The 25,844-nt window shown below is 42.5% G+C and overlaps 1 pseudogene; it reads right to left on the bottom strand.

Annotated features, from left to right (window-relative positions):
- LOC132390938 (serine/threonine-protein kinase ICK-like) overlaps nt 1–25,844 on the bottom strand; it is a 35,998-nt pseudogene that overhangs the window by 2,276 nt on the left and 7,878 nt on the right.

Raw genomic sequence — 25,844 nt, 5'->3', positions numbered from 1 at the left:
AGAGGCCAAAGAGAACATATGTAATGGGGGACAAGGCGAATAAGAAGAAAGGTGGTGCTGTCAGCTGAGAATGTGTGTTGAACACTTGTTAATCAGAGCTGACCTGTCAGGATCAGATGAAAATGGAAGATGAATGAGAAGAAAAGCAGAGCGAAAACAAAGTAGCATTAGAACAAAGAGACAGGGATAATGCAGTTACTGGAAACTTGAAATAAATCTTCCGCAGTTCAGGAAACTATTTTGGCTTTTTCTTTTTACAGGCTGACCTTCAGTTACAATGGATTCCATTTTTTAAGATGTCCATAAATCATTTTGTCCATAAGTCAGAAAATACACAAAATCACTCAATACAGGGACCATACCTCCACAGTATTGTAATGAATACTGTTTTCGAGGGGACAGTAAACATGAATATTTACTTATCGTGATTTCCTACTTGGTTATTGTTGTCTATTTAATATTTCATTGCAAATACATTGCTTGATTAACCATTCTTGTTCATTTAAATAAATATGAGTTATATAAAGATATGTGAATTGCATACATCATGACGCTACCACATGATAAATGCATGCCTTGCTTAAAGTAAAAATAAAGCAAAATCCCGCTCTCCTGGGCTCCCACTTTTTTTCTTGCAATCCAGCAGAACAAAATAAAAGGACTGCACAGGGAAGAGAAAAAGATAAAAAGTCAAGTTGCAGTTTCAAAAAGAGCACTAATCTGCATGCTATTGATGAAAAATCTGATAACGATGAGTGACACACGACTGGGTAGCCTTGAGCTTTTCAAAGTGAAAACGAACTATAAACTTCTTACACCAGAAGTGAACCGCAAAGTAATTGAAATGGAATTGGACACTGGTTTGGCTGTTTCAGACACTCCACAAAATGAGTTTCAATAGTATTTCAAGGATACTGAACTGAAACTTGTAGATATCCAACTAAGAACTTATACAGGAGAAAATATAACTCCTTTGGGAATCATATTTGTAACAGTGAAATACAACAACCAACAAGCCACATTGGGCTTACATGGGGTAAAAACAGGAGGGGTAGCATTGTAGCAACATGACTGGCTGAGAGAACTGCAACTTGATTGGAGATCCATCCACCATTTGTATGTCACATCCCTTGTAATATTGTCAACTGAAAGTTAATTAAGAAAGGTACTGGATGATGCGACAACTGCCTCCATGCTGTACACCATGAACTGTCACCCAACAGAGGACAAACAAATGTTGGTGCCATCTTCTGTGCCTCTGGTTGTAAAGCATATTGGACCAAGAAAAGACCATGCTGCTCAGATTAAATGTGGAAGTGACAAAAGCAGTGGTTTAACTACAACAGTTTTTATGGGTAACAAATTTCAGAAAGCCTCTGATCAGGCAGTTACTTGCAAAATGTGTCTTGGCTTTAAGCTGGAAGAGACTTCAAGGAACTTCAGGAAAGTTGCAAGCATTCAGATTTAGATAAAAAATCAGAATATTCTCTGTGTGCATTGTAACTGCATGAACTTCAAGTGGGAGACAAAAAGCTGCTTGTAAAAGTAGATGCAAAGACCAAAGCCCAGCAGGATGAGAAAGCAGTCAATGGAAATACGAAGACAGAAGATTTGTCAGATTATGTCATGGATGAGGAAACCAAGAACAGAAATAAAAGGAGCAAAAGAAGGATTAAAAAGAGAATACTCCAGTGAACTAAATCACTTTCCCAAGATCAAGAGGCAGAAACTAGAAGAAGAAAAAGAAGAAGAAAGATATCCAAAGCTATCTGAACAACTTCCTGCAATCTCAAAGTCAACTCTTACAACCACCATGGAGGAGGCCCCAGAACCTGAGATTGTTTTCACAGGCACAAATCTCACCTGCCAAGCAGAGTGACCTCCCCTATCAGGTGAGACATTATCCCACAAGACCAAGAAATCCTGTGGAGCAATTAAATATTAGGCCTGAATGAGATATTTTAATATTTATCATATATGTGAATATCTGTATAGTAATTCTAATATATAATATACTGTGTATATAGTTGAGATGCATTCTCTATTGAGTTGGAGTTTATAGCTAAGCAGGGAGCATGCAGTTTATCTGAAGTATTTGAGTAATGTTGTAAATTTATTGTTTGATTCAGCGTTTCTGTTCATTTAACTAATTCATTACAGGTTATATGTAAAAATACATGAATTACATACATCATGATGATACCACAAGCGTGCATCTCGCTTAAAGTAAAAACAAAACTAAGACCCATTCTCCTGGGCTCCTGACTTTTTCTTGTAATTAGTTTTTATGTTTTGGAGTTACAAAACATAACAGGTATAATGCTACAAGAATAGAATTCCCACACGCAATTGATATTTTGGATAGGCTTGAAGGATCACAAACATCGGCTGAAATAATTGCTTATAAATTTCCAAAACAACTCCCTTAAGTGGCCTCATGTGGTACAACTAACTGCCTGTACTTTTAAGAGGCAATGATGTCTGATCATTATGGGGAGTTCCATGTGAACAGGCTTTTTATAAAGAATGGTTTTCTTTTGAATCTAATTACATTATGAGAGTTTGTTCACATGTGCAGGCATCCACACATCAGGTGCTTACAGCCCAGGTAGGGCTTGTGCTTGCTATTAGCTCTTTCTGAGGGATATTTAATGTCCCCACTATGCCCATTGTTTCACACCTTGCATTGTAGAGACATAGAACACTACTGCTCTTCAAGTCATCTGGTCTATGCTGAACTATTAATTGACTATTTCCATTGACTTGCACCCAGACTGCACCTCTCCCATCTATGTACCTATCCAGATTTCTTATAAATGTTGAAGTTGAACCCAGTGCCACCACTTTCACTGGCAGCTCAATCCACACTCTCACTACCTTCTGAGTGAAGAAGTCCCTACTCACGATCCCTTTAAACATTTCATCTTTCACCCTTAACCCATGACCTCTAGCTCTAGTCTCACCCAACTTCAGTGGTAAAAGCCCTGCTTACAGTTAACCTATCTATACCCCTCTTAATTTTGTATACCTCTTTCAATTTTCCCCTCATTTTCTTATGTTCCAGGGAATAAAATCCTAATGTATTCAACCTTTCCCTATAACTCAGATCCACTGACCCTGCAACATCCATGTAAATTTTCTCTCCACTCATTCAATCTTATTGATACCTTTCTGGTAGGTAAGTGACCAGACTGCACAAAATACTCCAAATTAGGTCTCACCGATATCTTATACAACATCAACATAACATCCCAAATCCAGTACTCAATACTTTGATTTATGAAGGCCAACATACCAAAAGCTCTCTTTCCGACCCTATCTGCCAGTGACACCTCATCTGTGATGACTTCTCACCTTCTCCATTCTATACAGGCATTTCACTAAAAGCATATTACCATCTCCAGGCTTCACTCACTACAATGCAAGTCCTTCACTTCTGTCCGTTCTAAACTGACCCAAGCTATTCTTTCAACAAGTAGTTCATTAAGTCTTGGTCGCTGTGCACATAGTGAGTGAAACCAATAAGTTCCAGGCATCAGTACCAACACATTATATAAATAGGATAATGAAATGTTTATGTACTGAACATTTGATCTGACAGATAAAAGTCAAAATCTGGGAAATTAGATGTGTTTTTTTTAAATGGAAGTTAATTACAACAGCTATGAAATGACTGGATTTTGTAAAAATGTCATTAGTTTACTCCTGTTTTCCAGGGATGGAATCTCTTTTCTTTACTTTGTTTGGATTTTATGTGACTTCAGACCCAGTGAAGAGGTTCCATAGTAAATACCACCACTGCTCAGGGCAAATGTTGATAGACAGTAAATGTTGACATTGTCAATGATATCCACAGCCCACAAACAATGAATAAAAAATATACTTTATAGTGAGCTGCCGTAGACTGATCATGTAGATCGCAGAAATGGCTAAATGCCATTGAGAACTTTTGGTGGGAGGAAGGGGCAGTGGTTTTGGATTAGAAAAATCATTTCAGCCATCCAACCAGATAACTGATTCAATGTTCCTGGGACCAAACTGGTGTGATTGAACCCAACTGTGCTTCTTGGAGGACTGGATTGCTAAGTTCCCTCATCCTGGTTTTGGTTAAAAGTCTAGCAGCAGTGTTCTGAATGAGTTGAGGTTTGTCATTAGATTGCTTTGGAAGGTCATTAAAAAGTGTTTTGCAGTAATTTAGTTATTTAACATAATGGTGATAATTAGCTTTTCAGTATCAATACGTGACAGAAATAAAGGTAACTGCAATATTTCTTAAGTGTAGAAATGCTGCCCTGGTCACTTCCTTTATGTGGGATATAAAATTCAAATCTGCATCAAGGATAACAGTCAGGCTTCTTCTGATTTTATAAGGTGAGCCAAGTTCCAGAGTTTATCAAGAAGTTTCTCTCGTTTGGCTTTGGGACCAACCAGAAGTATTTTAGTTTTATCCTCATTTAGTTTTAGGAAATTCTTGCTCATCCAATTCAAACACCAATACCTCTGAATGGAAAACCCTACAAAAAGTGGCAGATACAGCCCAGTCCATCACAGGTAAAACCCTCCCCACCACAGAGCAGATCTACGCAAAGTGATGGTACAAGAAAGTAGCATACATCATCAGGGAACCCCACCTTGCAGGGCATGCTCATTCTAGTTGCTGCCATCAGGATAAAGGAACAGGAGCCTCAGGGCTCACACCACCAGGTTCAGGAAAAGTTACCAGCCCTCAACCATCAGGCTCTTGAATCAAAGGAAGTAACTTCGCTCAACTTCACTTACCTCATCATCGAACTGTTCCCACAAGTTATGGACTCATTTTCAAGGATTCTTCATCTTATGCTATCGATATGTATCACCTATTTATTATTATTACTATTATTATTGCTATTATTTCTTCTTTTTCTTTCTTTTTGTATTTGCACAGTTTGTTTTCTTTTGCACACTAGTTGTCCAGCCTGTTGGTGCAGAGTTTCATTGATTCTATTATGTTTTTTGTATTTGTTGAGTAAGTCTGCAAGAAAATGAATCTTGGAGTTGTATATGGAGAAATATATATACTTTGATAATAGTATACTTTGAGCATTGAATTTTGCTTACTGCAGCCATACTAGAAGTCAGGAAAGATCGGATTTTACCATCACTTGGCTCAACTGATTATGGGTCATCTACATAACAGTGGAAATCGGGTTTATGCTCTCTAAAGATGTCTCCTAAGGGGAGCGTGGACAAGGAGTAGAGTAGGCAAAGCAATATTGTAGGTATTTGAAGTCTGTTCTATTTGTCTATTTTTAGCCATATCCCTCTCTTATTAGATAGATTTAAAGCATAAGTTAATAGGTTGTTGTTCAGTAAGTATATCAAAGGTCACGGGGAGAAGGTTGGAGAATAGGGATTGAGGAAGAAAATAAATCAACGATGATCAAATGGTGGAGCAGGTCCAATGGACTGAGTGACAAATTTTGGTCCTGTGTCTTATGGTTTTGTGATCTCATCCATGTATCTGTCCAGATTTCTTTTAAATATTTTGATCATCTGTATGGTTAAGTATCATATAGGAATCTGATTGATCAATCTCTCTCAGTTTGTTCATATGCACCTCTATAGTTATGTCAGTCCAGAGATGTACAATAGAAGCATCCTAACAGCTACATTATGGTACAGAGGTTGCACTGCAGTGGGCAGGACGGCTCTACAATGGGTAGTCAAAACTGCCCAGCGCATCGCCAGTACCACCCTACCCACCACCAAGGACATATATACAGAGGGGTGCTGGAAAAAGCCCAGCAAAGTCATGAAGGATCCCACCCACCCTGCTCATGGACTGTTTGTCTCACCCCATTTAGAGAGAAGACTATTTAACATGCATGCTAGGACCATCAGATTCAAAAACATTTGTTTGTAAGTCTGATCAATACCTCCACCCATTAACCTATCCCTCCAGACCCCCAACCACCAGTACTTTTATCATTTCCTATGAAGTCACCCAGCATCACTTTATGGGCATACAATCAATTTATGAATATAAGCTATCTTATGTATCTATATTTATTGTATTCTTATCTTAATTTTTTTTGTGCTGCATTGGATCTGGGGTAACAATTATTTAACTCTCCTTTACATTGAACAATCTTGATCTTGATTTTGATCATAAAACAATTTCTTAGAAGAAGCACATGCACTGCCATAGTATTTTCAGAACATTTTGAATCTCTTGTAATGAAATCAATTCCCACAAGGGATGCTCCAACAAATACCAATATTATACAGATCAGATACTTATTTTAAAAGAAACAAACATTATTTGGTATAGCAGTGGCATGGGGTTTGCAGAGAACTTAGAAAATTAGAACAATATGAAGAAAATTAATTAATCAGAGGCACAAAGAGACTTGGGAGTTCTTGATTAGATTCTTTTAAGGTTAACTCACAGGTTCAGTCAGTAGTAAAGAAGGCAAATGCAATGGTGGCATTCATTTTGAGAGGGCATAAAAAGCAAAGATGTTATAAGGCATTGATGAAAACACATTTAGAATACGTTTAGCAATTTTGGGGCCCTGTATCTGAGCAAAGATGTTCTAGCTTTCTAGATAGTCCATTGGAGGCTCATAAAAGGGAGCATTTGGTGTCTCTGGGTCTGTACTCAGTGGAGTTGTGAAAGATGAGGGGTATCTCATTGAAACCTACTGGATATTTTAACGCCTGGATAGAGTGCATGCAGAGTCCGGGAACTGAAGGCACAGCCTTGGAATAAAAGAACTAAAATTAGGAAGTATTTCTTCAGTCAGACAGTGGTGAATTTGTGGAACTTGTTACCACAATGGGCTGAGGTGGCCAAGTCATAGGGACTACTTCAGGTAGAAGAAATTCTTCACTAGTAAAATGGTTTTAAGGATTATTCGGATAAGGTAAGAGAATGGGGTTGAAAAAAGTCAGCCATATTTGAATGGCAGAACTGACTCAATGGGTTGAATGGCCTATTCCTCCCCCTATACCTTATAGTCTTGTAGGTACACCAGTTCCCCCGCTGCTCATGGAAATACAGACAAGGGATTTTTTGGGAGAACACGAGTCTCCATTTCAACATCTCATCAAAATAAAGTCACATCCAGCAGAATAAAACACCTTCAGTAATGTCCTGGAGACTCAGCCCAGATTTTTGTGGTCATCCTGTTGAAGATTAGAGTTTAACTTGGATACTTCTCACTCAGCAGCAAACGTGCTGACAGAGCCCTACCCAACAACAGGCACTAAAAAATATTGTACATTTTCTAAATCCTGCACTTTCTACTTAGCAGGAACAGAATAGTTATTTAAAATATGGACAGCAATGCACTTGAAACAATGTATTTAAATCAATTTACTATTCAAGGAGCAATGACTTATCTGTATAACCTATAAACTCTGTGAATATCAGATGGTAAAGCTTGTTTTATTTAACTCAATTAATAATTGCTAAATCATTGGCAACACCCATCTTTTCACCCTTTCAAAGTGATCCAACAGATTTCTAATACAGTATATTCCTGCTCTGCATTAACACATGTAACGGTACCTTTTCATTCTCCAGGTCCAACATCTTCTGATGAAGAGCAGCCTCTGTACCTTCAATCTGCTTCAGCCACTGTATTTTTTTAACAAAGCACATCAAAGGAAATGAGTCAGTATACCAATGATGTTAATCCTAGTAGACATAATTAGCTAAAAGGTCAAAGAAATTGAAACCAGATAACAGAGATGACATCTGCATGTTTACAAAAGATTGATTCAAAATCAGAAGCATATGAAAGGCACTTGTGCTTTGCATTTCTACATTATGGGCATTATTTAGAGCAGAAAACTGCCTACAGGAAACAACATTTCAGATTTATTCTTGGAGAAATTTAGCACAACACAGCCTGCTACATAAAACACACAGCATATATATTTAAAAATGTATATATTGTTTCCCCTTGAAGAATGCTGACCTGATTTTAAAAATAACAATATTTGACAGAACTTTTCTTTGGGAAAGGTGAAGAGTTGGGTTTACTCACACACCTTATAGTATTAATTGGTATTTTGTTATTGTTAAGATATTTTGTTGGACCATGCTATGTTCAGAAACAAATGAAGAAATAATTACACTAGTTTCTCAATAAAAAGATCGAAATAGAAGGGCAACGTTTCATGGAATATGACAATCCAGTACCATACGATACCAAAGCAAATGGGAAGATTCAGATTAGGGATGATCCCATGTATTGTAGATCATGCTCAAGCGCCATAAACTGTGACACCCCGCCCTGTCCATCCTCTTCATAAATTTGTAAATATGCCCTTTGTGTCAGAAATCAACAATCTTTAGGTCATTATTTGAAAAGGTGGCTTCAGATGATGTTAGTATCTTTGATGCACTGTCTTCAAACAAAGGCACTTAACAACATTTTGGTTTGAGCACATATAATCCAATGTATCACAGAAACGCACCGACTCACACCAAGGCATTGCTCCATGAGGTTGCTTAGAACTAACAATACAGTTGCTGAAGAAAGAATAGTTTCATAAATACTCTCTCATTGAATAAGTAATCAATGAAAAAACATTACTCTGTCCAGGTATCATGAGATAAATTGGGACGATATTTGGAAAGCCTCTGCCTAATCTCTTAAAATTGAATCACGGGTGGGGGTGGGGGGGTGTTTACCTGTGGCAATTTTCCCAACCTACAACCTTCAATTTTACTTCGGCAAAGATACCCTTTGAAAAGTGATGGTGATGATACCAGTAGGTTCCAAGTGCTATTTTAACAAATGGTCACTGTAATTAACTTATTTTTCAGAAGGTACAAAACATGTAAGGTTCTGTCTTTCCTCCTATGGACAGAAGGTCCAAGGATTGCTAAGGCCACCCAGAAAACTTTGTTTCCCTGTTTCTGCATTTTCAAACAGTGAAATGAGGCCTTTCCAAACACAAGGTGACTTGATGACAAAATTAAGCCATTTCTCTTTCTATTACTGGATTACCTCAAATATACACATGCACATCACTCGATGAGATAAGGTTTAAGCACAACTTACACACCAGATTAGATCTCCAGCAGCTAACCATCCAGTAGCAAATTTACACAAAGCAAGAGGCCATGAAACATCAGGCTGTGGAAGTTTGCTGCCAAAGACAAAGTCTACACGATCATCTCACAGGAAGAAAACTGGCTACCGGCTATCATTCTGCATTGTCACAGTCAAGGAGCAGAGCAGAAGATGACAGACATATGAATTGTCAGGTGACATTTGGATCATATACATCAGAGAACTGTTGGGAATTCCAGGGAAACTATAGAAGTGTTCTCTGCCGATGAAGTCAACATTCCAGCAGGTGAACTAATGGACGCTTTATTAAGAGGAGATTCACAGTCTGCTGACCTTGTCATCAGCTAAACAGGAAGGCATAGACAAGGAAGATGAACCCCCCCCCCCCCAGCGTGGTGTCCACAAGCGTGCACCAGCCAGTTGAGCACTACCAAGCAGGATAGACATTGTGGTGAACTACATATACCTGTCTGGACACGCCCCCCTGCTGACTGCTCCTGTGGCTCCTCCCACTGACCATGGCTCCTCCCACAGACCCCGGTATAAAGGCGATTGGGGCCTGAGCCCGGCCTCTCAGTCTCCAGGATGTAGCATGGTGGTCATTCTTTCTTCCAGTCAATAAAAGCCAATATCTCACCTCACGTCTCAGAGAGTTATTGATGGTGCATCAATTTTATTGACTGGAAGTTTTAAAACATGGAAAGTATTTTACACCCAGAAAAATTAGATTTGGACCCCCAAACTCCAGAAGCAGCTCTTGCCTTTGAACTCTGGCTTGCATGCGCGACTGAGCCTGCTATTATGCACAGATTTCTCCTCTCGAGGGTCACCCCGAAAGTTTATTCACTTACCAGGGACCTGCCGACCTACCAAGAGGCACTGGACACCCTCAAAAGACTGTACCTGCGGCCGGTGAACGCCGTCTATGCAAGACATCGCTTAGCGACGCGGCGGCAGCGACCCGACGAGACGAGCACCGAGTTTCTCCGAGCCCTACAGACACTCGTGCGAACTTGCAACTGCAAAGCTCTGACGGCGGAACAACATGCGGAGCTGCTGATAAGAGACACCTTCGTTACGGGGATCAGGTCAGTGTACGTGCACCAGCGGCTGCTGGAAAACGCCGATCTTACCTTACATTCGGCGATCGAGACGGCCGACACGCTGGAGACTGCTCTGCACAGCGCTGACGCTGTCCAGCCGTACGATCCCCCGCCGGTCCCGTGGACAGCTCAGACCCTGCCACCCGTGAGTGAATTCACCAACGCAGCTGCCAGTCGCAAGTCCACGAACTCCCCGAACCCGACCACAGCTGCTGCCAGGCGCAAGTCCACGCAGTGTTACTTCTGCGGACTCAAAAAGCACCCCCGAAAATGCTGCCCGGCCTGAGAAGCGACCTGCTCCAGCTGCCGGGTCTGTAAGTCTGAACCACGAGTGGGGTCGGGCAGCGCTGCGTGTGAGGCATGGGGGCCACCATCTTGACTGCCCACCTCGTGCGAGACATGGGGGCGGCCATCTTTGTCGGCGCCACCATGCCCCGCCTCTGACCAACCGGTGCTTACCGGGCACCAAGACGGTGTTTCACCTCTGGCCTCCGTGACCCTCGACCAAAGCGCCCCACACCAGCTCGCAAGGTCAATGATGGACATCCTGGTAGAGGAGCACAGGACTAGCTGCCTGTTTGATACGGGCAGCACTGAGAGTTTTATTGACCTGGACACAGTGCAACGCTGCAGACTTGTGACACGGCTGGTAAGCCAGAGGGTCACCTTGGCTTCTGGGTCTTATTCCACAGACATCCGGGTGGGTTGTGTAGCAACATTGGTGGTGCAGGACACAGAATATCGGAACTTTGTGCTACTGGTCCTGCCTCAACTGTGCACGCCTGTGCTATTGGGGCTGGACTTCCAGAGCCACCTCGAAAGTGTGACTATGGCTTATGACGGGCCCTTCCCACCACTCACTGTCGGGAATCATCAGCTTTGTGGGACTTCGCCATATACCCCGCTACTGACCACACACACACACCGACCCACACATCCCACCCAGCACCATGCCGACAGCTGCGCTACAGACACCACTTGCAGCCTCTCCACCCTCAAGATCCCTCCCCCAAAGCTGTTCGCCAACCTGACCCCCGACTATAACCTGTGGCAACTAAAAGCAGGAGGTACAGTGCGGGGGACAGGGCCTTCATTCAGTCAGAGGTGCAGCGGCTGCTCAGGGAGGGGATCATTGAACCAAGCACAAGTCCTTGGAGGGCCCAGGTGGTCGTTGTTCGGACCAGGCAGAAAAATAGGATGGTTGTGGACTATAGCCAGACCATCAATAGGTTCACGCAGCTTGACGCGTACCCCCTACCCCGCATCGTGGATATGGTCAACCAGATAGCTCAGTACAAGGTGTACTTGACAATAGATCCGAAATCCGCTTATCACCAGCTCCCCATCCGCCCGGAGGACCGCCCCTACACTTCCTTCGAGGCGGGCAGCAGGCTCTATCACTTCCTGCGCGTCCCATTCGGTGTCACAAATTGTGTCTCGGTCTTCCAGAGGGAAATGGACCTGATGGTGGACCAGTGCCAACTGAAGGCCACATTTCCCTATCTGGATAATATCACCATCTGTGGTCATGACTGGTCGGATCACAACGCCAACCTCCAATGATTTTTCCAAGTGGCCAAAGCCCTGAACCTTACTTATAACAGGGACAAGTGTGTGTTCGGAACCGCCCGACTCGCTATCCTTGGGTATGTCGTGGAGAACGGGGTCATTGGCCCTGATCCCGACCGTATGCACCCCGTTAGAACTCCCTCTTCCCACCACCCTCAGAGCCCTCAGACGGTGCCTGGGCTTCTTTTCCTATTACGCCCAATGGGTCCCCCATTACGCAGACAAAGCCCGCCCCCTGGTCAAGTCTACCACTTTTCCCCTCTCTGCTGAGGCCCGCGCGGCCTTCAGCCGCATTAAAGGGGGCATTGCCAAAGCAACGATGCATGCGGTGGACGAGACCATTCCCTTCCAAGTAGAGAGTGACGCCTCCGACTTCGCGCTGGCTGCTACCCTCAATCAGGCAGTCAGGCCAGTGCATTCTTTTCTTGTACCCTTCAAGGCCCTGAAATTTGGCACTCCGCGGTGGAGAAAGAAGCCCAGGCCATAGTGGAAGCTATTAGGCACTGGAGGCACTATCTCGCCAGCAAAAGGTTCAGCTTGCTAACCGACCAGCGCTCAGTTGCATTCATGTTCAGTAACCAACAGCGGGGCAAAATCAAAAATTATAAAATTTTGTGGTGGAGAATAGAACTCTCCACCTACAACTATGATATCCTGTACCAGCCTGGAAGGCTCAATGATCCCCCTGATGCCAAATCCCGGGGAGCGTGCGCCAGCACACAGCTCAACCAGCTATACGCCCTCCATGCACATCTTTGCCACCCAGGGGTCACCCGATTTTACCATTTCGTGAAAGCCCAGAACCTGCTGTACTCCCTTGAGGAATTCAGGACGATGACCAGTGACTGCCAAGTCTGCACAGAGTGCAAATCGCACTTCTACCGTCCTGAAAAGGCGCAACTCATCAAGGCCATCCGCCCCTTTGAGCGACTGAGTGTTAACTTTAAGGGCCCCCTTCCCTCCACCGACCGCAATGTGTACTTTCTCAACATTATCGACGAGTACTCGCGGTTCCCCTTTGCCATCCCCTGCCCCAACACCACTGCCACATCCGTCATAAAAGCCCTGTGCCAGCACTTCACTCTGTTCAGATATCCCTGCTATGTCCACAGTGATAGAGGGTCCTCCTTTATGAGTGACGAGCTGCACCAGTACCTGCTGGCTAGGGGCATTGCTACTAGTAGGACCACGAGCTAAAATCCCCGGGGAAATGGACAGGTGGAGAGGGAGAATGCCACAGTGTGGAAGGCCACACTTTTAGCCCTTAAGTCAAAAGGGTTGCCAGTCTCTCGATGGCAGGAGGTCCTCCCCGAGGCACTCCACTCTATCCACTCCCTGTTATGTACGTCCACCAATGCCACCCCTCACGAGCGCCTATTCTCTTTTCCCAGGAAGTCTGCCACTGGGACCACCCTACCAGCTTGGCTGACATCCCCAGGACCAGTGCTGCTCCGGAAACATGTGAGGAGCAATAAATACTCCCCGCTGGTCGAGAGGGTTCACCTTCTACATGCGAACCCCCAGTATGCCTATGTTGTCTTACCTGATGGGCGGGATAACACGGTCTCCGTCCACGACCTGGCGCCCACAGGAGCAGCAGACCACTACCCTGAACACTCCACGGTAACTATGAACCCTGTACCCGAGGTGACACCGCGCACACCAAGCCTTACACAGACTCCTCACGGCACTCCTATACCGGGTGTCTCACATGCACATATACCAGGCGCCTCACACAAGCGTGAGGGATCACTGACGCCTAGTGGGCTGACATCTCCAGTTAGGCCGGAACCAGCACAACCACCGTCTCCGGTGCAATCACCACCGGCACCTGTGCAATCACAGCCGGTGCTACGTAGATCGCAGCGACAGAATCGACCACCTGATAGACTTAACCTGTAAATATACTTGTCAGAAACTTCGCCCCATGGGGACTCTCTTTTAAAACAAAGTGGGGGTGAATGTGGTGAACTACATATACCTGTCTGGACAGGCCCCCCCCCCCCCGCCCACTGACAGCTCCTGTGGCTCCTCCCACTGACCGTGGCTCCTCCCACAGACCCAGGTATAAAGGCGATTGGGGCCTGAGCCCTGCCCTCAGTCTCCAGGATGTAGTATGGTGGTCAATTGCTGCTTGTTCTTTCTTCCAGTCAATAAAAGCCGATATCTCGCCTCACGTCTCAGAGAGTTATTGATGGTGCATCAGACATTTTGTCATTTTTCTCAGTTTACCTTACTTATTCCCTTCATCTGTAGTTCCCATCAATACGGAGCAGGGACATTCCATATCATATCGATTGTGAAGTTGAGATGAATGCACACGTGGTCAATTGCTTGTGCGGCAAATTCAATGGGCCTCTGATGTGCAGGCGGGCACTCTCTTTTGGCTGCAGGCTTTCGAGTGCGCATATCTTATGTCTTGGTGGGCCTGGCTCATAGCGCCAACACTGCAAGTTGCCCAATGTGTACCATTACTAACATGACTCAATAAAAGTGTATAATCATACTGCTCCATTGTCATTCTTGCCCTGTGGATATGTAAAGCAGATGACTGTAGATTCCCACAGGGGCCTGTGTGGAAAAACTGACTGCACACAGGCAGTGGTTAAAGAGTAGGGCTCCAGAGATAAGGACAACAAAGAAATGGTCACGGGAGACAGAGAAGTAGCTACGGGATTGCTTTGACTTGGTAAACTGGTCCACGTCCAAGGATCATCAGAGGACCTGAACAAGTATGCCACAGTTGTCTCAGACCTTATAAAAACAGTAGTACACAAGTGTGTCTCCACAAAATCATTCAAAGCCAGAAGCCCTGGTTGAAACATGAGATCTGCAATCTGCTGAGGACCAGATCAGTGCCATTCAGGTCTGCCAACCATGCTACAAACAAGAGGTCCAGGTACAATCTCCATCTTACTTCTGAAGTGCCAATTCCGGATCACATTTGAATCACTGAAGCATGCCCGACAGCTGTGGCAAGGCTTGAATGATATCACTTCCTGCAAAGTGAAACCAAGAGACATTAGTGACAGCCAGGCTTCACTCCAGGTGAGCGCAATACTTTTATACTCGCTTTGACCATCAAAACATGTAGGTAACTTTACGAACTCCCACAGCCTCCGATGACCCTGTGAATTCAGTCTCTGAAGCCGACGTCAACTCCTGCTCCCGAGAAGTGACTTGGATCCACTCCAATTTGCCTATTGTCACAACTTGTCAACACCAGATGCCATTTCATTGCCTCTTCACACAATCCGAGAACATCTGGACCATGAAGGTGCACATCAACATTGACTAGAGCCTGGCATTCAATACTATCATCCTCTCAAAAGCTACAAGTCCCTGGATGTAAAATCCTCCTTGTGCCACTGGATCTTCAGTTTCCTCATTTGCACATCTCTGTCAGTTTGAATTGAATTCCAATTAGACTTTTATTTCTTACATCCTTCTCACAACATGGGGGAGTAAAAAATCTTATGTTGCATCTCTGTCAGAATGTACAAGCAATAAGGAAGAGAAATGCGGGAGGATATTGCCCAAACACTAGGACTATATACATTATTGCTTTCTATATATGTATGTACTGTCAGATATGCAATCAGGTCAATGTGTATTGACCAATCTGATTGGCCTGGTGTAAGAAGCTGTCCTGGACCTTATTGGTCCTGGCTTTAATGCTGTGGTACTGCTCGTCAGATGGAAATGCTGTACAGTTTGTGGTTGGGGTGGCTGGAGTCCCTCATGATCCCCTGGGCCCTTTTTATACACCTGCTCCTGTAAACATCCTAAATTGAGGACAGTTTACATCCACAGATGCACAGATACATTCTTAGATTGCCAACATCTCCTCCAAAATATCACCCAGCACAGATGTGCCACAAGGCTGTATGCTCAGCCACCTGTTCTGCTCACTTTATGCTTATGACTATGAGGTTAAGCACAACTTTAACAGCATATTTAAGTTTGCCAACAACACCACTGTGACATTGGCAAAAGTGGTGACAAATCAGCATACAGGAGGAAGATTGAAAATCTGGCTGTGTGGTGCCACAACAACTACCTCTCATTCAAGGTTAGCAAGATCAAATAGATGATAATTGACTTCAAGAGGAGGAAAACAGAGGTCTATGAGCCGGACCTCATCAGGGGATCAAAGTTGGAAAGGATTAGCAACTTCAAACTTTATCATTTCAGAGTATCTGCCCTGGGCCCAGCACCTAAGTGCCACTACAAAGAAAGCATGGCAATGCCTCTACATTCTTAGAAGTTTGCGAAGATTTGGCATGTTATCTAAAACTTTGACAAACTTCTATAGGTGTGTGGTAGAGAGTATATTGACTGATTGCATCACAGCCTCATACAGAAAAGCCTATAAAAGGTGGTGGATATGGCTCAGTGCATCACTGTTAAAGCCTTCCCACTACTGAGCACATCTATATGGAGCACTGTCACAAGAAGGCAGCATCCATCATCAAGGACCCCAACCATCCAGGCCATACCCTTTTCACATTGCTGACATCAAAAGGCAGCATAGGAGCCTCATGACCTGCTTCACAAGGTTCAGGAACATCTATTACCTCTCCTCTGTCAGTCACTTCAGCCAGAGGTTTTATCTTTACTCAACTTCACTTGCCCCATCAATGAACTCTTCCCATATTTTACAGACTGACCTTCATAGTCTCTTCTTCTCATGTTCTTGATACTTATGGCTCATTAACTTATTATTATTATTATTATTATTATTATTATTATTATTATTATTATTATTATTATTATTGTGATTATTTATTTTTTTCTTTCTTTTTCTATTTGCAGTTTGTTGTCTTCTGCACACTTTTCATTTGCCCTGTTCTTTCATTGATTCTATTATGGCTCCTAAATAAAGCACGACTTACATTTAAAAGAGCAGTTGAAATAGCTGTATTGATGGAAACTGCAGACAGAGATGCAATTGAGTTGCAGTCAAGAATGAAAGTGGCCGTGAACAAAATTGCGACATCTAAACAGAATTCTGGCTGGCCAAACAAATAGAGTTAACATTGTGGCAGGGGCACACATACACCAGAAAAATGCAGGTTTAAAGGCAAAACTTTCAGAATATACAAGAACGTAGGACACACACAAAGAGAATGTCAGGTAAATGAAAACAAATGGACTGCAGTTGGAAGAGAAAATGTTGCAGTTTCAAAAAGAGCACTAATCTGCGTGTTATTGATAAAAATCTGATATTGAATAGAGAGACACAGGGCTGAGTAGCCTTAAGATTTACAATGTGAAAAGTAACAACAGTCAAGCAATATGGCTTACATTAGAAGTGAATGACAAATTAACTGAAATGGAATTGGACATTGGCTCAGCTGTTTCAGCCATTCCACAAAATGAGCTTGATCAGCATTTCAAAGATTATGAACTGAAGCCTGCAGATATCCAGCTGAGAACTTATATTGGGAATGACATCTGTAAGAGTGAAATACAGCAACCAACTAGCCACATTGGGCTTGTATATTGTAAAAGCAGGACAGCCAGCATTGTGCGGCTGTGATTGGATGAGACAAGTACAATGTGATTGGAGATCCACCCACCATTAATATGCCACATCCCTTGAAACAGAGTCAACAGAAAGCAAATTCAGAAAGATTCTGATGACACAGAAGCATTCAAGGGTGGCATTGGAAAATTCAAACATATCAAGGGTAAAATAATGTTAAATGAAAATGCCACACCCAAGTTTTACAAACCCATCCATTTCCTCATACCATCTGTGATAATGTAGCTACTGAGCTGGATCGCATGGAGGCTGAAGGAATTCCTTCCAGGGTTCAGTTGAGTCCATGGGCAATGCCAGTGGTTCCAAAAGCCACGAAGAAAGGGTCTGTCAGGATCTGTGGTGATTTTAAAGTCACCACCAACCAAGAACCACCACCAAACAAGTTAATCAATATCCTCTGCTCAGGATAGAGGATGTCTTTGCAAATCTTTCAGCAAAGTGGATTTAGCTGAGATCTATCTACAGATGAAAACAGAAGAAGAGTCCAAAGTGTTCCTCATCATAAACACTCACAAAGGGCTTTACCACTGGAATAGGCTTATTTTTGGATTGGCATCCATACCTGCACTCTGGCAGAAAGCTGTGGACAAGGTGCAACAAGGTTGCAAGGCACTCAGTGTCACCAGAATAACATTGTCACCAGTATAGATGACAAGAAGCATTTCCAAACTCTCAAGACAGTGTTTAAAAGATTAGAAGATTAAGGGCTCAGAGCATGAAATGGCCATGTGTGAATTCTTTAAACCTAGCATCACTGACTGTGGTTGCACCATTGACCCACAAGAATTACTCAAGTGTGCGGAGAAAATTCAAGTAGTGGTGGATCCCCCAAGGCCAAAGGACGTGTCACAGTTGTGGTCTTTTTTTTTAGGATTTGTCAACTTCTATAACAGGCTCGTGCCAAACCTGGCTACTGTGCTCAACCAGTACTTGTATGATTTACCCACATTACTGATCATCAACCACTGGTGGCCATTTTCAATCCACATAAGAGTGTTCCACCAAGATCAGCAGCACAAATGCAGAGATGGGCTCTGTTTCTTGGAGGACACAATTACAAGATCGAATTCAAGAGGATGACTAATTGTGGAAATGCTGACTGATTGTCCAGATTAACCTTGGAAAAGCAAATACTTGAAAATATTACAAAAGAGGACACTCCTCTTGACATATTATCCCTCATGAAAATAAAAAACCTCCCTATGATGGCACAAATGATCCAAAGGGACACTAGAAAAGATCCCACACTGTCTTGGGTCTACATGGTAATTTAAAATGGCTGGAACATGCAGCAAAAATCCCAGTTCCCCATTTCTACTAGTACTCAGATGAAATTGTCCTAGATGGAGATTGCCTTATGTGGGGATTGATAGGTGTACCATTCAAGCTGGGAGCTAAAGTGCTGGAGGAGCTATATGCCAGTCATCTAAGCATGGTCAAAATGAAAGTGTTGGCTCAAAGCTTTGTCTGGTGGCCTGAGATAGATTAGCAGGTTGAGCAACTTGTCACATACTGCTTGGAATTCCAACACGTCCAGAAGATGCCAAGAGGAGCATCTTTTCATCCCTGGGAACGGTCTGCACTGCCCTGGTGAAGGATTCATGTGTATTTTGCAAGAGTATTCAAGGTAGTTATGGGTGCAGCTACAAAGAGGCCAGAAGTGTTCCCCATAGCCTCCATACAGCCTTGCACACTGTTGATAAGTTGAGAAGCCTCTTTTCAAGGACTAATGTTCCACAACACTCAGTCAGTGATAACAGAGCATAGTTGATTGTGAAACAGTTTCAGTTTTTCTTGAAAATTAGTGCAATAATACATATTACATCTGCACGATACCACCGGGCTGTATAATGGCTTGGGGGAAAGGTTTGTCCAGAGTCTAAAGAACACACTGCAAGCAATGTCAGCAGAACTCACTGACTCTGAATCAGAAGCTCGACAGTCTCCTTCCTTGCATGTCACACAGCACATGGAGGAGATCCCACAGCCTGAGATTGTTTCACAGCCACATCTCAACTGCCAAGCAGATTTACACTCACTGCCCACCCCAGTCAGGAAAGATGTTATCCCACAAGAATAAGAAATACTCCACAGTGATTAAATCTTGAGGCCTGAATGGGACAATTTAAAATTTACTATGTTGTGGATGTCTATATAGTAGCTGTATTATATAGTATACTGTATATGTATATAAATTGAGATGCATTTCCTATTGTGTTGGAATGTATTGTTAAGCAGGAGTGTTGTGTATTTAGTATTTCAGTAATATTTGGGTAAAATTGTAAATCTGTTGTTTGATGTTTATATAATTTATTTTAACAGTATGTAAAATATGTGAATGGCATATGTTATCATACCACCACATTATATGTAAAACAGAACTAAGAGTGCACACATTTATCCCCAGGCTCCCTGTTTTCCTTTTGATTAGTTTTGGAGTTAGAAAGCATAACAACCTCCCTTTCATAGACTCTGTCTATTCTTCGCACTGCCTCAGTCAGCTCCCAAGCAGAATCTCTTCTCTTTCATTGGGTAGAAGATACAAAAGTCTAAAGCAGGTAGCATCTAGGTTAAGAACAGCTTCTATGCCGTTGTTATAAGACAAATAAATGGTTTCTTAGAACATTAAGATTGATTCTTGACTTCACAATCAACCTCATTATGATCTTGGTGCTTATTTTTAGCCGGCAGTGCACTTCCTCTGCAGCTCTTACAGTTTTACCTTAATCTACTTCAATGCATTAATGATCTGATCTGTATGAATAATTTGCAAGACAAGCATTTCACTGTCTCGATATATGTGAAAATATTAAGCCAATAGTAATTATAATAATAATCCAATAAATAGTCTGTTTCTTTCTCTGACAAAGCTACCTGACCTGCAGAGTATTTCCAGCATTTCTGGTTTTATTTTAGATGTTCAGCATTTATAGTTTTATATTTTTCATCTGCTTTTTATGTTGATGTGTCTAATTAATTCTAGACACAAGAACAGCTGTTCTGTGACTTCAGAGGCCATAAGAAATTACCTCAACCTAATCTGTCAGATTTAGCAATTTTTAATTATGATCCAGGAAAATTCTCTAATCTGGGTGGTAATAAGCAAAAGTGAAGATTATCAACTTTGTAGGCATGATATTGCTGGGTCAACCCCATGGGTGTGTGTGTGTCTGTCTGTCTGTCTGTCTCCGCTCACTCCTGGTGGAGTTGTTGGGGCGCCATCATGACAGTTATAAGGTTATAAAACCTTATAATTTCATAAACCCTATCATGCTTTAATAGTTCTTAGAAACATACATAAACTAAACAGCATTCCTTGCAATAACTTTGAACATATTTGAAAGCCAGGCAAATTAATTTCATTTAAAAAATTAAATTATTAGTGAAACTGATCCTGCATTGGTCTAGATTTTTTGCTGTCCCCATTCAGGCCACTTCAAGAGCATTTCAAGCCGAGCCTCAATATTTTCTTATTTTCTTCCTAGGAATTCCCTCAGTTCAACTTTGACCTGCTTGCATGTTGCCTCTGTGGACTCTGAAGAGACAGATGATGCCTTCCTGACACCCACAGCTGAGAGAGGAAGTGCCCCACAAGGTGTTTAGTTTGTGAGGTAGGTGCACCCCTTTTGCCATTCATGCAGCATCACTATTCTTGGTTCCATGCAGAATGTTCCTTCTCTGCCTTGAGGGGCCATGAGCCCTGGAGTCAATGGAGCTGTGCTTTTTTTAGACTTTGAGAATATTCTCAAATCCTTCACTCTGTCCACCCAGTAATCTCTTCTCACGCAGAATTCAGAATAAAGTGTCTGGTTTGGAATTCTGGTTTGCATATCAATCCAGAGAATGAAGTAGGATTCTGCATGGACATTGTTTATGGTATCCATCCAAACTGCTGGCTGCAGCTTCACTACAACTCCTCTGGTCTCTCCTCTGAGCTGTAAGGACTAGCAGGACTCTGGTCCAGGTATTAAATGCAAACTCAGTACATTTAGAGAAGCATAGGTATTTCACCCAAACCCAGGCATTGCCCACGTAAACAATCCTAGGCTTTGAAAGGAAGTTGCCCTTCTCCTTCTTCATCTAAAGCAGCACTACTTCTGCACATTCAGTCCCCTGACAATGAAACAGTTGGCTTGATAATGAACCCAAATCAGGAAAACAGCTTGGGTCAGAATAGAATTAATATTATTGGCAGGTGGTCTCCCTATTCCACCCTCCAGTTAATGAACCAATCCTTCCTCTCTTTTCTTCTATTATTCTGTTGATGATTCTCAGGGTATGTAGGGCTTAAAGGAAATAATTGGAAAGGTGCAATTAAAATGCTTAGTTTCCAATCCCTGCTGCGGTGGTCTGTCCTATATACAGTAAGGAACATTGATTATCAGATCATCTGTCATAAAGATGTTGCTAGAGTTTAAAATATTGTAACTCCTGATAATGGTATGGGAACTTTCATACCTCTCTGTAAGCATGAGTTTTGAAGGCTCAGATAAGAGGTCACATCTCCACCAATGCAGCACTCCGTGAATACTTTGCTAAAATATGAAACCTACGTAGGTAGAATCTCTAGGGAAAGCAGTGACTCATAGAGACTTGTGAGCTATTCAGAATATCAATGGACTGGTAATTTAGAATGAGTCAGTGCCTTCGGTGGAAGAGAAGGAGAAGGGAAGGTTTTCAAAACAGCAATATGACAAGTAAAAAATAGAGTATCGATCAGAATTTTTTGTTGTGATTCATTTCGTCTTGCTGATCTCTTTACACTCAGTTTGAGTTTTGTACTTCTGCACTTGAATCAGAAAGGAACAGAAGAAGAAAGATGTCTTTCAGGTAGCTGCTCTCATTGAGTCCGTGGCTGACAATTTACCCATGCTTTTTTCCTGTACTAATCTCATATCCCATTTCTACTCTGAACTCTTTGTTTTTAGCCTCTGACTGTGTTTCAATGAGGTCCAGGGTAATGTCAGGAAAAATTACTTCATCTTTTTAAGCACGTTGTCCAAATGGAAGTGGTAGCATTGTTCCTTAAACTCTTAAATAGATTATACTGATTTAGTACTGCATTCAGTAATGTCAGATAACCAGCCATTCTACTGCTGGTGTCAGTATTAACCATTTCTACATGAGACTCACTCAGTTTGTTCCCTCCCCACAGAGGCTGCTTGATCTGCTTAATATTTCCAGCATCCTCTTTTATTTCAGATTTCCAGGAATTGCTTTGTTCTGTACAATACTATTTCACTGCTGTTGTTTCCCTCACTTACCTCTAATCAACCCCTCTTTTGGCATCTCCGCACGTATCGGGAACATTCACTGCTCCATCTTTGATGGAATCAACAGCAAAGGGAAGACAACATTCAGCCCAACAAGCCCTTGCTAGATTTTAATAGAATACTACCCTTTCCCCACAGTGCTTCAGCAGCCTATATCATTTCCATTTGAATTAGCCACAATAATTAGGCACTCGGCTACGGCTAATAAAAAGAAGCATAGTTTAAGCAGAGTGGCCATTGTGTGAGTGAGCCAGTGTTTATGTGGGAAGTTAAGGCTCACCGAGGCTTTGGTGAGGAGAAAATAGTCCATAGGTAGATTTTTTTGTTATTTATTCTTTCTTATTGCATATTTAGAGCAGGACAGTGGAACATTCATCTTGTGGGATGTGGGAGACCTCCCGGCTCCCTGACAACTACACCTACAAGTGCATCCAGCTGCAGCTTCTAACAGGACATGTTAAGGAGTAGGAGCTGGAACTGGATGAATTCCCGGTCTTCCAAACGGGGTTAATTGACAGGATATGGAGGGTGCCGGACACGGGTAACTGGAGGACCGTCAGGAGGGTGAAAGCAGCCAGTCCAGCATATCCCTGTGGCCATTCCCTTCAACAACAGTTTTGAATATTGTTAGGGGTGAAGACTTAGAGGAGGAAAGCCACAGCAGTTAGATCTCTAGCTCGGTGGCTCAGAAGGGAAGAGAGGAGAAGAAGTGAGCTGTACTATGAGGGGATTCATTGGTTAGGGGAACAGAAAGGAGGTTCTGTGGATGAGAACAAAACTCCTGGACAGTATGTTGCCTCCCAGGTGCTAGTGTTAGGGACATCTTGGATCAAGTCCACAAGATTCTTAAGTTGGAGGGTGAGCAGCCAGAAGTCATGGTCCACATCGGTACCAATGACATGGGGAGGAGAGATGCTGAGGTCTTGCAAAGTGAGTTTGTGGAGTTAAGTGCTAAGTTAAAGGACAGGACCTCCAGGGTTGTGATCTCAGGCCTGTTATCTATGCCACATGCTCATGAACCTAAACATAGAAAGATCATTCTGCTTGGCACATAGCTAAGGAGATGGTACAGGAGGAAGGGCCTCAGATTTTTGGATCATTAGGCTCTCTTCCAGGCAAGGTGGGATCTGTACAGAAGGGACAGTTTGCATCTGAACAGAGGTCGTTGGAGGGGGGGGGAGTGCTAATATCCAAGTGAGAAGGTTTGCGAGTTGGGGGGGGGGGGAGCTTGAACTAGAGTTGCAAGGGGATGGGAACCAGAGTGCCAGAATAGAGAGTAAAGAGGTTGTGGTGAATTACGTTGTTAACCCTACATAAAAAGACAGGAGTCAAATGGTTGAACATGGAGCATAGTACAAAAGGCGGATGAGCTTTGGGCATGGATCAGCAGGTGGAATTATGACACTGTAACCATTATTGAAACTTGGCTGCAGGAAAGGCAGAACTGACAGCTCCATGTTCTGGGGTTCTGTTGTGTTACAAGTGAAAGAGTGAGAGGGACTAAAGGGGAGGAGGTGACATTACTAGTCAGGAAAAAAAGTCATGACAGTGCTCAGACAGGACAAACTGGACAGCTTGTCTAGTGACGCTTAATGGGTACAACTGAGGAACAACTAAGGCATGGCCACATTAATGCAATTATATTATAGATCAGATAACAGTCCATGAGATTTAAAGGAGCAAATATGTACAAAGATTGCTTAAGAAACATAAGACTGTGATAATAGGTGATTTCAACTTTCCACATATTGATTGGGACAGCAATTCTGTAAAATGACTAGATGGGAAAAAGTTTGTCAAATATGTTCAGGAAAGTTTCCTTAAGCAGAACATCTGCAGTGCCTATAAAAAGTATTCACCCCTTGGCAGATTTCAAAATAGTATTGTTTTACAACATTGAATCACAGCACATTTAATTTGGCTATTTTTTTTATAACTGATCAACAGAAAACACTCTTTTGTGTCAAAGTGAAAATAGATCTCTACAAAGTGATCTAAATTAATGGCAAAAATCAAACACAAAATAGTTGACTGCATAAGAGTATTACCCCTTTTCAAATCAGTATTTAGTGAATGCACCTTTGGCAGCAATTATAGTCTTGAGTTTGTGAGGATAGGTCTGTATCATCTTTGTGCATATGGTCACTGCAATTTTTCCTCATTCTTCTTTACAGAACTGCTCAAGCTCTGTAAGATTGCATGAGGATCTTGAGTGAACAGCTTTTTTCAAGTCCAGCCACAAATTCTCAATTGGATCGAGGACCGGACTCTGACTTCGCCACTCCAGGACATTAACTTTGTTGTTTTTAAACCATACCTGTGTAACTTTGGCTTTATGCTTGGAGTCATTGTCATGCTGGAAAACAAATCTTCTTTCAAGTTGCAGTTCTCTTGCAGACTGCATTAGATTTTGCTGCATTCATTTTATCCTCTACCTTCACAAGCCTGCTGCAGTGAAACAATCCCACAGCATGATGCAGCCACACTATGTTTCATGTGAGTTTTTTTTCTAAAAGTGGCTTTCTCTTTGCCACATTCTCATAAAGCTGTGACTGGTGAAGCACCGGGGCAACAGATGTTGTATGTGTAGTCTCTCCTATCTCAGCTACGGAAGCTTGTAACTCCTCCAAAGTTGTCATAGGTCTCCCTCACTAGTCCCCTTCTTGCACGGTCACTCAGTTTTTGAGGACAACATACTCTAGGCAAATCTACAGCTGTGCCATATTCTTCCCACTTCTTGATGATTGGCTTAACTGTACTTGTGCTTTTCAATAACTTTTTTGCAGAGTTGCTTGGAGTGTTCTTTTGTCATCATGGTGTAGTTTTTGCCAGGATACTGACTCACCAGCAGTTGGACCATCCAAATACGGGTGTATTTTTGCTACAATCAATTGAAACACCTTGTTCTCACACGGTGATCTCCATGTCTCCATTTAACTAATTATGTTACTTCTAAAATGAATTGGCAGCACCAGTGATGATTTGGTTTGTCATACTAAAGGGGATAAATATGTATGCAATCAATTATTTTGTGGTTTGTATTTGTAATTAATCTAGATCACTTTGTAGGGAAGTATTTTCACTTTTGATATGAAAGAATTTTTTTCTGTTTATCAGTGTCAAAAAAGCTAAATTAAATGCACTGAGATTCAATGGTGTAAAACAATAAAACATGAAAACTTCCAAAGGGGTTGAATACTTTTTATAAGCACTGTAAGCGCCAAATGGAAAGAGTGCAGTACGAGATCTCCTATTAGGGAATGAGACAAGGCAGGTGACAGAA

This window comes from Hypanus sabinus, chromosome 3 (assembly GCF_030144855.1).
Source record: "Hypanus sabinus isolate sHypSab1 chromosome 3, sHypSab1.hap1, whole genome shotgun sequence".
Classification (NCBI taxonomy): Eukaryota; Metazoa; Chordata; class Chondrichthyes; order Myliobatiformes; family Dasyatidae; genus Hypanus; species Hypanus sabinus.
Note: the sequence above shows the minus strand (reverse complement) of the source record. Positions and strands in the feature narration are given on the sequence as shown.